The 11,527-nt window shown below is 43.0% G+C and overlaps 1 pseudogene; it reads right to left on the minus strand.

Moving 5' to 3' along the window:
* Positions 1-1,604: 1,604 nt before the first annotated feature.
* On the minus strand, positions 1,605-3,001 carry LOC118008433 (annotated as a pseudogene).
* Positions 3,002-11,527: the final 8,526 nt, after the last annotated feature.

Here is an 11,527-nt window from a genome sequence, read left to right on the forward strand (position 1 = left end):
AAGCCACCTTCTCCTCTGACACCTCTGGGAGGGTTTGCGCCTATAACCCTGTTTAAGACCCTTTCATATTCACTGTCTAGCAATTAACATTTTATGTACTTGTTTAATATGCCTGTTACTTTAAGCAAGTTGTAATCTTTTTGAGAGAAAGAAGGTTGCCATAAATATGTATGTGCATTTAATATGCATAAACAGTCTTTTGGTCTTTCTCAGGAGCCCTTGGTGGTGCTGGGCACAGAAGAATCAGCAAATACCTCCTGCCCAGGTTGGTGCTGGCCCAGCAGCAGGACAAGACCCCTTCTCCTTTCCCATTTGGACAGAAAACTCAGTAACAGGTAGGAAGATAGGGAGAGTGTAGAGCCAAAACCATATATTGTGCAAGATGCTACCCTCTTGGCCTATGAATTTTTAACTCTTAAAAAATGAAAATAGGGAAGGGTAGTGAATTTTAAAAGCAAAGCAAGTCTGGGTAGTTAATTTTATTTTATTTTTTATTTTTTAAGATTTTATTTATTTATTTGAGAGAGTGCGAGAGAGAGAGCGAGGAGAGTGAGCAAGTTGAGGAGCAGAGGGAGAAGCAGGCTCCCTACTGAGCAGGGAGCCTGACGTGGGGCTCCATCCCGGGACTCCGGGATCACGACCTGAGCCGAAGGCAGCCACCCAACTGACTGAGCCACCCAGGTGCCCCTGGGTAGTTAATTTTAAAACCAAAGCAGGCTGAAGGCATCCTCAGCCTGAACACAAGTGACCACCCTAGAGGGGTACAGGATGGGACACCCCCAATATGCCACTCTGGCATAAAGATTATTTCGAGTTAAAAGTAATAAAAACCCAGCAGATGCAGGAAAGTCTCTCTGCCTCCCCCATAACTGCCTAAATTTACGTTGGAAGGGAGAGCCTGCGTCAGGGAGAGAAGTACTAACAGAGACCTCCTTTACCACAGGAACTCAGAAGCATGATAGAACAATTTGGTTTTTCCAAACATCTCCTTTCACCTTCTCGCTAAGGACTTTTCTCGCCTTTGTGTCCTCAGGCCCTTAGCTTTGTCCTGAGCTCATACGAGCTTCCCGTTGCCTCATTACCTTCAGAGTTTCATGTCTGTGTGGATTCCCCATACGTACACACCTTAAATTTGATTTGCTCCTGTTAACCTGTCTCATGTCAATTTGGTTCCAAATCCAGCTGGAAAGATCATCGGGCAGAGGAAGGTCTTCCTCCCTGACGATCCCCTACCTCATCAGTCATGAGGAGTTCAGATGCCGTGGGCTGATGGCATGGATGGGAAGATTAGGATCCGACTGATCCCCTGTGGTGTCCTTCTTCATTTCTCTTCCTCCCTCTTTGCCTTCTCTTCCTCCTCTTCCGCTTGTCCTTTCTGCTTCATCTACTTCTTCCTCTTCTTTCTCTCTCTTCTATTTTTCTCCCACATCTGTGTGGAAATGGCAAAGTGTTTCCCAGACTCACTGCCTAGCTGCCATGTCACTTCATACCACCCCCACCCTGTGTCCTGGGCCAGGGACCGGCCCCATCTGCCCACGTGGATCCGCTCCAAGAGGGACCTCAGAAAGCACAGCAGGGGCTGCACCCAGTCATTGGAGTGTCGAGACATTAGTTAATAAAAAGCAGTTATGTATCACAATTTACAAAGGGCTTAATTACAAAGCTACAGGAGGAGGCAGACTTATCTCACCAACAACATAAGCCTCATTTGCTTATTATCCAGCTTGTTTGTTTGTTTGAGATTTGAAAAATAGGAGAGGGATACAGATTACACAGCTAGGAAGTCCATGGATGTAGGTAACACACATGACCATCACCTCTTAGAGAGAAAAGTGAAGATCCAAGGCCCATACCGCCCCAGGAACATTGCCCCCAGCATCTACTTTAAAAGCAAATCATCTACCAGTTTCCACTCATGGTTTTTCTCTGTCTGGGTCCAGAACCAACATACTCTGAATTGGGACCACTTTGGGGAGGATGAGGGATGGGGCATGCCAGCCATGTGCCTCCTGCAGTGGTGATTTCCCACAATTTACTGAGCTCAGTGAGATTCCCACAGGATCTGCCTCACTCTTGGCAGCGAACACAGGTGCCTTGGAACCATTTCCTCCTGGCCAAGAGAAGCCCCTGCAATCTCCGATTCATGAATCCTACTCCTATCTTGCCAGCTCACTCCCTCCAGTAAGTAAATATCCTTAGATCCCACCAGGATATACTTTCAGATTGGGTCTACCACCTCTTCCGGGCTCCTTACCGCAATGTATTCACTTTGATCTTTATCCAGCTGAAATTCCATGGATAATTTTTGTGTGTGTGTGTGTGTGTGTATTTTTAATGACTGACACAAAACATATCTAAAACCACAGCTACCATTTGTTCTTGCCGGTCTTGTACCTCTCCTTGAACTTGACCTTGGCCTTTCTTCAGGCCTTGTGTTTAAGAGCAGAGTCTCTGAAGACATCATTTTCGAGGACAGTTTTGTCCAAGAGGATATCCACAGAGTACCTTGTGGGCATGAGATGATTGTAGTTGTAAACTTTCACAAAAGAGTTGATCTTTGACCTCTTGGCAATTTTCTTCTTGCCCATGGCAGCTGTCACTTTGTACGGAGGGGGGTGGATAACGATCAATTCCAGCCACCAGAGCATGGCTGTAGGGACGGTCTGAGGTGCTGTTGTCAATGTCCTTCACAATGACCAGTTTGCACCCAGAGTGGCATCAGGCCAGGACCAGCACCACCTGCCTGGCTTTCATGAACTTGCCCATCTCAACACCAGCCACTTGAGCCTACAGCAGAAAGGAAGTAACAGCCCTTCCACTTGGACAATCACTTTAGTCACTCCTTTGTTTATCCTCAACTCACTTGCCTGTCTCCAGGAAAAGTGTCCTCACTCAGCCAAACCACAGCTCTGGTCGAATCCAACTCTGCCAGCTCCACACGCTGAACATGGCCGAAGAACAGCTAAGCTGATGTGTATTTAAATTGACAAACTTCCGGGCGCCTGGGTGGCTCAGTTGGTTAAGCGACTGCCTTCAGCTCAGGTCATGATCCTGGAGTCCCAGGATCGAGTCCCACATCGGGCTCCCTGCTCAGTGGGGAGTCTGCTTCTCCCTCTGACCCTCTCCCCTCTCATGCTCTCTCTCACTCTCTCTCTCTCTCAAATAAATAAATAAAATCTTTAAATAAAATAAAATAAAATAAAATAAATTGAAAAACTTCCGTTGGGCCCTGACCGCTGCCCAGCTAGCATATTATCCTTCCATAGCCCATTCTCTCCCACCCTCCTAGGCAAGTACTTTACACCTTGTCCTCTTTCTTCAAACTTTCCATGTCTCCCCCAGCTCAATTTGAGGAAATGATCTTGCTTCCTACTTTACTGAGTGAATTGAAGCATTTTAAGAGAACTTCCACCACTCCCAGGACCTCAGACTCTCAGCGTCCTCCAGCATATATGCAGCCTTATCACTATCACCAGAGACCATCTCTCCGTGTGCGCATCAGCCAATCCTTCCGGGTCCTCCCATCTATGACTCTCACTTCATCCTCTCCAACTCAAGCCAGCCTGTCAGCACACAAACACAGTTGTTTCTCTCACCTTAAGATCTGCCTGTAAAAACGGTTCATGTTTTTTTCCTATATAAGAAACCATCCAGTCCTTTACCAAAGTTCTGACTGTCAATCAAGATTTTCTAGAAGAACAATTACTGAGGCACTACTCCTGCCAAAATTCTCTAAGGACCTTTTCCTTTCAGATTATACCCATGTTACATGGATATCAGTACAATGGAGGTGGGGACAGTATTTCCATATGTGTGGTTTACACTGTTAAATATACTCACACTTCACACCCCCTTCCACACCATGCAGTGGCTTGGGCTCTGTCATTCCCCCTTCAGTCTGGACCTTAGTTTCCAACATACACACACACCTCTCATGACCATCTTAGGAGAAAGTTTCCATCGAACAAGAGCTTCAGACATCAGACACTTTTCAACTCTGGTTGCACTAGGCTCGGTACTGCTCCATAATGCCAGGTGTTCAGCCAAACATGTGGAAAATGAATCCTATGTACTTGAGGAGTTCATGGCTTACAGAAGAGACAAGCAGGTCAACGGTTAATAACTATGCAACAAGGCCACACTATCTAAATCCAGCTGGGCCCTGAGCTCAAGAGAATCTGTGGCTCAGAAGGTAACTGAACTGTGTGACCTCTGGCTCATGTAATCATCTCCCTGAGGGTGTGTTTGTAACTTTTTCTAGAAGCTGGCCCAAGGCCCAGCATAGAGGTATACAACAAGTGTTTGTTGAAGAAATGTTATGTGTACATATCAGGTCTTTGGTGAAACAATGGGAAAGACACTTAATCTTCCTTGGGGCAATAAGGCGAGGAAGGACTCACAAAGGAGTTGAGCTCTAAACTGAGAAGTAAGCAAGAGGGTGAAGGGTATTCTGGGCAGAGGGAACCACCTGTGCAAAGACATGGAAAGAAGGTTTAAAAGAGATCATGATGGGGTGCCTGGTGGCTCAGTCAGTTAAACGTGTGACTCTTGATTTCAGCTCAGGTCATGATCTCAGGGTCATGAGATTGAGCCCTGCATTGGGCTCTACACTCAGTGCAGAGTCTGCTAGTCCCTCTCCCTCTGCTCCTTCCCCCCACTCTTGCACTCTCTCTCTCTCAAATAAATAAAGAAAATCTCAAAAAAAAAAAAAAAGAAAGAAAAGAAAAAAAGAGCTCAGGATGCCTGGGTGGTTCAGTTGGTTAAGCTTCTGCCTTCAGCTCAGGTCATGATCCCAGGGTCCTGGGATCGAGTCCTACACTGGGCTCCCTGCAAAGTGGGGGCCTACTTCTCCTTCTGCCTCTGCCCGCCATTCCCCCTGCTTGTGCTCTCTCTCTCTGACAGATAAATAAATAAAATCCTTTTTTTTAAAGATTTTATTTATTTATCTGACAGAGAGAGACACAGCGAGAGAGGGAACACAAGCAGGGGGAGTGGGAGAGGGAGAAGCAGGCTTCCCGCAGAGCATGGAGCCTGATGCAAGGCTCGATCCCAGGACCCTGGGATTACGACCTGAGCTGAAGGCAGACGCCCAACAAATGAGCCACCCAGGTGCCCCATAAATAAAATCTTTAACAAGAAAGGAAGAAAGGAAGGAAGGAAGGAAGAAAAAAGAAAGAAAGAAAGAAAGAAAGAAAGAGAAAGAAGAAAGAGAAAGAAAGAAAGAAAAAAGGAAAGAAAGAAAGAAGAAAGAAAGAAAGAAAAAGAAAGAGGGGCGCCTGGGTGGCTCAGATGGTTAAGCGTCTGCCTTCGGCTCAGGTCATGATCCCAGGGTCCTGGGATCGAGTCCCGCATGGGGCTCCCTGCTAGGTGGGGAGCCTGCTTCTCCCTCTGCTTCTGCCTCTCTCTTTCTCTCTGACTTTCATGAATAAATAAATAAAACATAAAAAAAAAAAAAGAAAGAAAAGAGCTCCTGAGTCCAGGGGACCATGTGGCGCTCATCATGGCTGTCCTGGTGGGGGGCAGGGGGTCGGGGGGGTCCATGAGAGAGGTGTGAGACTGGGCTGGAAAGAGGCAGCACTAATGCCTCCCTCTGCCTGAAGTACCTTCAGATGTGACAAGGAAACTCATTTCCACCTCATGTCTTTGAGTTGACTTCTTCCCCAGCTGCCTGGGGTTTCCCTTTTCCTATTCTTCCCAGAGCACTTTGCCTTGAGCATCTTTGGGAGGACAGGGCAGCATTTTTCACAGATATTCCTAAGTTTCCCTTGGTTCACACTTTCTTGCCTCCCATTTCAGAAGAGAGGGTAGTCCTTGTGAAATTCACGTGGCTATCATAGAACCAGGCAACTCCACATCAGGTCTCTCAAACCCTGACAACATATAGGATATTCCAGGGCTGTTGGATCCAGTCATCCCCAGAGGCAAAGGAAGACTCAGAGAAAAGTTCTCTGAAGACTACAGATTCCCTCCTCAATTCCCCAAGAGTGGGGTGGCAAACATTTTGTTCAAATAGTATTTATGGAGCATTGTTTCCAGGCTCGCTTGCTTCCTCTCCCTCATGCTTTGATGGATCTCTTTTCCCTGTATCTCAACACCCAGTACACTTGAGCTACATGTCAGGGCAATTCTAACCACTTTATGAGACTAACTCAGTACATTTTCACAACAACCCACTGAGGTAGGCAGTATAATTATTCCCCTTTTGTAGATGAGAAAACTGAGGTAAGAAATGTCAAGATCACCTGGCAAGTCAGTGGAAAAGTCAGGAATAGGATCCAAACAGTCCATGCAGAGACTGCTTATAACCCTTCATACTGCTGCCTCTCCTCACACCCCTCTGGCCACCACACCTGGAACACAGATAAATTTCTTTTCCTCCCTACTCCAGAGGATACATTTTGTTTGTTTGTTTCTTAGCATTTTTTCTTACTTGCTTTCATAGGCATGTGTTAACACATCTCTTCTAACATTTTCTTTATATAACAGCTTACCACAGTCTGAGCAAGTTGATTTCTAAAATCTAATCTCTACGGAAGACTTGTTGCTCAGAGCTGAGCTGGGAAGAGTTGGTTCCAACCAACTGATGTATAACTTCTCCCTATGGTAACCGAAGCCTTCCCAGTGCAGTGCATTCGTCTTCCTCCTGCATCTCACACCTCCAAACTCCCAACCCCCTGGACTTGTATTTGAAACATGTTGAAGAGTGAAACTTTAAGTAGTAGCATAAACAGAGCACAGTCAGGAACACAAACTCCAGATTCAAACTCTAGCCAAATTTATCACTCAGTAACTATGTGACATTGGACAAACTCTAAGCTTTAGTCTCTTTATCGCTGAAAGAGCAACAATAATATTCCTACCCCAAAGACCCTTGCAAGCATCAATTTAACTGATCCATGTGAAGAGCTTCACATAGTGCCTGACACAGTAAGTACTCAAAAAAGAGTTAGCTTTAAAAAAACTATTCTCCACTTGACAAACTAGGAATAGAAGGAAATCACTTCAACATAATAAAGGCCATATGTGACAAGCCCACAGCAAACATCATACTTGAGAGTCAAATGCTGAAAGCTTTTCCTCTAAGATCAGGAACAAGATGAGGATGCCCACTCTCGCCATTTCTATTCAACAAGGTGTTGGAAGCTCTAGCCAGAGCAATTAGTCAAAAAGAAATAAAAGGTATCAAAATTAAAAAAGAAAAAGTAAGATTATCTCTGTTCACAGATGACATGATTTTATATGGAGAAAACCCTAAAGACTCCACACACACAAAAAAACCCATTAGCACTAATGAACAAATTCAGAAAAGTTTCAGGATACAAGCTCAACACAAAAATATCAGTTGTGTTTCTATATGCTAACAATAAACAACCCTAGAAGGAAATTAAGAAAGTAATTTCATTTACAATAGTATCAGAAAGAATAAAATACTTATGAGGCACCTGGGTGGTTCAGTCAGTTAAGTGGCCAACTCTTGATTGTGGCTCAGGTCATGATCTCAGGGTCCTGGGATTGAGCCCTGCATCCAGCTCCACACTCAGTGGGGAGTCTGCTTATCTCTCTCCCTGCCCCTCCCCCTGCTTGTGCACTCTCTCTCTCTCTCTCCCTAAAATAAATAAATCGGGGTGCCTGGGTGGCGCAGTCAGTTACATCTGACTCTTGATTCTGGTTCAAGTCATGATCTCAGGGTCAAGAGATTGAGCCTAGCATTAAGTTCCGTGCTGAGCACGGAGTCTGCTTGGGTTTCTCTCTCCCTCTTCCCTTGTCCCTCCCCACCCCACAAATAGATAGATAGATAGATAGATAGATAGATAGATAGATAGATAGACAGATAGATAATAGACAGATAAAATTTAAAATAAATTAATAAAATCTTTTTAAAAAAAGAATTAATTAGAAACAAACTTAAGCAGAGAGGCAAAACACTTGTACACTAGAAACTACAAAATGGTACTGAGAGAAACTAAAGACAACATAAATAAAAGGAAAGACATCCAGCGTTCATGGATTGGAAGATGTTAATTCTACCCAAAGAGATCTAGAGTATCAGTGCAATCCCTATCAAAATCCCAGTAATATTTTTTTTACAGAAATTAAAAAAATATCCATCCCAAATTCAGTTGGAATTTCAAGGAACCCTGAATAGCCAAAGCGATCTTAACATAGAACAAAGTTGGAGTTCTCACACTTCCTGATTTCAAAATTTGCTACAAAGCTAAGGTAGTCAAAATAGTGTGGTATTGGCATGTAGATAGACATATAGACCAATGGAATGGAATAGAAAGTCCAGAAATAAAACACTGCATATATGGTCAAATGATTTTTTTAAAGATTTTATTTATTTATGAGAGAGAGAGAGCACGTGTACGTCTGCACAAGCATGCAAGCAGCGGGGGGAGGGGTAGAGGCAGAGGAAGAGAGAGAGGGAGAGAAGCAGACTCCCCACTGAGTGGAGACCAATGCAGGGCTCTGTCCCACAACCCTGAGATCACAACCTGAGCTGAAATCAAGAGCTGATGCTTAACCGACTGAGCCACCCAGGCGCCCCATGGTCAAATGATTTTTGATGAAGGCACCAAAACCATGCAAAGGGGAAAGGACAGTCTTTTCAACAAATGGTGCTTGGAAAACTAAATATCCCCATGTAAAAGAATGAAGGTAGACCTTTACCTTATACCATACACAAAAATTAACTCAAAATGAATCAAAGACTTAGAGATATAACTATAAAACTTTTTGAAGCAAAGATGGGGGGAAAGCTTCCTGACATTAGATTTGGCAAAGATTTCTTGGATATGACACCAAAGCACAGGCAAAAAAAGAAAAGAATAGATACATTGAACTACATCAAAATTAAAAACTTTTTGCACTCCTACCTTTTTGACTATATATTGTGCTACTGAAACAAAGGGTTTGAGGGCTTAGTGTTTCCTCTGATAGCGGGGCCATGTCGGTAGCTGCCATGTCCATTGCGAACACATGCCTCCTTCTGTGTAAGAAGAGTAAATGGTACAACCAGTTATACACAGATGGCATGAACTCCTCCCTCAACATTTCTCTCTCAGATTTTCAGGGAAGCTTTTAATTTATTACTTAATAATAAACCAGCCTTATGACTGACACTACAATAAAAGACAAATACCTTAAATCACTCTTGCGATGTATTAGCCAAACAGCATTTGATCAAAAGTATAAATGGAAGTTGATGATCCAAGGCCTTCACGTGAGGAAATTATTTTTCCATACATTATCCAATAATCTAGACAAAATTTAATTTCCCTAAAAAGTAGTCAACTTACAAGACGTAGTTAAAATAGTGATGATTAATATTAGTTTTTAATGGCCGAGTACATTTTTTTCATGTTCCAAATACAGATCTCTGTGTTCTCCCAGTTCATTCTTATCCTCCCAGCATCCCCCATCTCATTTAAACAAACAAATAAAAAAGGTTACGACTTTACTTTTATTATCTAGGTTAGGCAAATCTCCCCCCAATTTTACACTGTTAAAAAACAAAATTCAGGGGCGCCTGGGTGGCTCAGTCAGTTAAGCGTCTGCCTTTGGCTCAGGTCATGATCCCAGGGTCCTGAGATCGAGTCCCGCATTGGGCTCCCTGCTCCGCGGGAAGCCTGCTTCTCCCTCTCCCACTCCCCCTGCTTGTGCTCCCTCTCTCACTGTGTCTCTATCAAATAAATAAATCTTAAAAAAAAAAAAATTCAACCAAGTAAATCTGAAGATCTAATTGGTTTTATTAAATGATTCATGAATCAGGCAGCATCCCATCTAGCAAATACAGGAGAGTTCCAAAGAACTGTACAAAATGGAAGGTTTTTAAAAGCAGAGAAGAGATGTAAAAAAGGAATGTATTACCAAGGAATGCATTGCTTTAGGTATGTCACCCTCCTAAGGGGAGCCAAAGGGGCCTGCTAGGAAATTACCTCCTAGTATCTACCAGAAAATTTAGTTTGGCTGGTTAAAGGTTACATTCTGGGTGGGGGTGGAGTGGTTGAAACTGTAGTTAGATTAGGTATTGAGTTTTGGTTTCATGACATGGGGCCTTAACATAAGTGACACCATTTGGGGCCTGTGGTTTTCTTTTTAACACCATCAAGTTTTAATTTTGTCGAAGAAACATAATCAGAATCCTCTTAAAACCCCATCCCAAGTAGTCATGAATTTATCAATTACCCAGCCATCTCAAGGGTTAATCAGCACAAACTTCTTGGACCTATTCTTATTTGCATTTAATGAAAAGTCATGCTATTCATTCAGTTTCTGAATATTGATACGAGCTGGGACCAGCCTCTACTGAAGGTCATGAATGGTGGAACTGGTTGGCCTGAAAGACCTCTAAGCTTCAGTGGGAAGGCAGATAAAAGCAGACCCAACACTAATCCAGAACATCCTGTTCCTTGTAGTAGGAGCCAACAGATTGTATACATAGATGGTTCTGTGTTAAAGTACAATCACTTCCCCAGGGGAGGTTTTCTTCCTCTAACCCTTTCAGTTTAGGCCCCAGTGCTTCAAACAATGTAACATTTAACAGAACAAAAGAGGTCAGTCACCACCTGGATTCAAAACCACATGGATTAAAGACCGAAAGGACTTGCACTTGAGAAACCCAGGCAGAAACAACTGAACACCCAAGATGAATTTGGCCTCACCAAGAGGGGAGAGGTAGAGAGAAAGAGCCCAAGCTGACATGAGGCTCCTGTAGACAACTCCACCTTGGCCAAGGCAAGGTTAGAAAAATTAGTGGATAAATTTAATATACAACCTGTGGTTATGTTATGCTTAATCATACTGAAGCTTTTGAATATTTCTTTCTCAAATCTATTCCTTTTTTGTTTCTTAAATGCATTAATCTGACATTTTGTGAAAACATTAATTTTGAACATTAACCTGTCCTCCCAAGATAAATATCTGATATTAAAGGAGTCTCTTTAATTCAAATGATGCCTTGTGATATCTCTGCCCAGAGTTATGTGACTCCCATGACTAATGCTATCAAAACCATCTATTTCAATACATTTGTCAATGCATCATGTTTGCAAAAAAGTATCAGTATTATGTGTTATATAAGTTGAGCTAGATATTTTCTTGGCTGGATTTACTGAGTTTTGTCAGATAGTTAACATTTCAGCCTAACCTCAAAGTTTTTTCTCTTTAAAGAAATAGAAGCAAAGAAATTGGTTTTCATGTATACACACTAAGCAATTTACAAAAGTGCAGAATTCATATGTATAAAATGAGAATCATGACATCGGTAAAAAGAAACACCGTTTCATTAAAAAGTATACGGTAGGGGTGTCTGGGTGGCTCAGTCGGTTAAGTAGTCGACTCTTGATTTCTGCTCAGGTCATGATCTTGGGATTGTGGGATGGATCTCCATGTCAGGCTCCACACTCGGTATGGAGTCTGTTAGTCCCTCCCCCTCTGCTCCTTCTTTCTCTCTCAAATAAATAAATAATCTTTTGAAAAAGTACATGGTAAATACCTGATTGCTCAAGATAATTGCACTTGACCT

Source organism: Mirounga leonina, unplaced genomic scaffold (assembly GCF_011800145.1).
Source record: "Mirounga leonina isolate KUSES-001 unplaced genomic scaffold, KU_Mleo_1.0 Mir_126, whole genome shotgun sequence".
Classification (NCBI taxonomy): Eukaryota; Metazoa; Chordata; class Mammalia; order Carnivora; family Phocidae; genus Mirounga; species Mirounga leonina.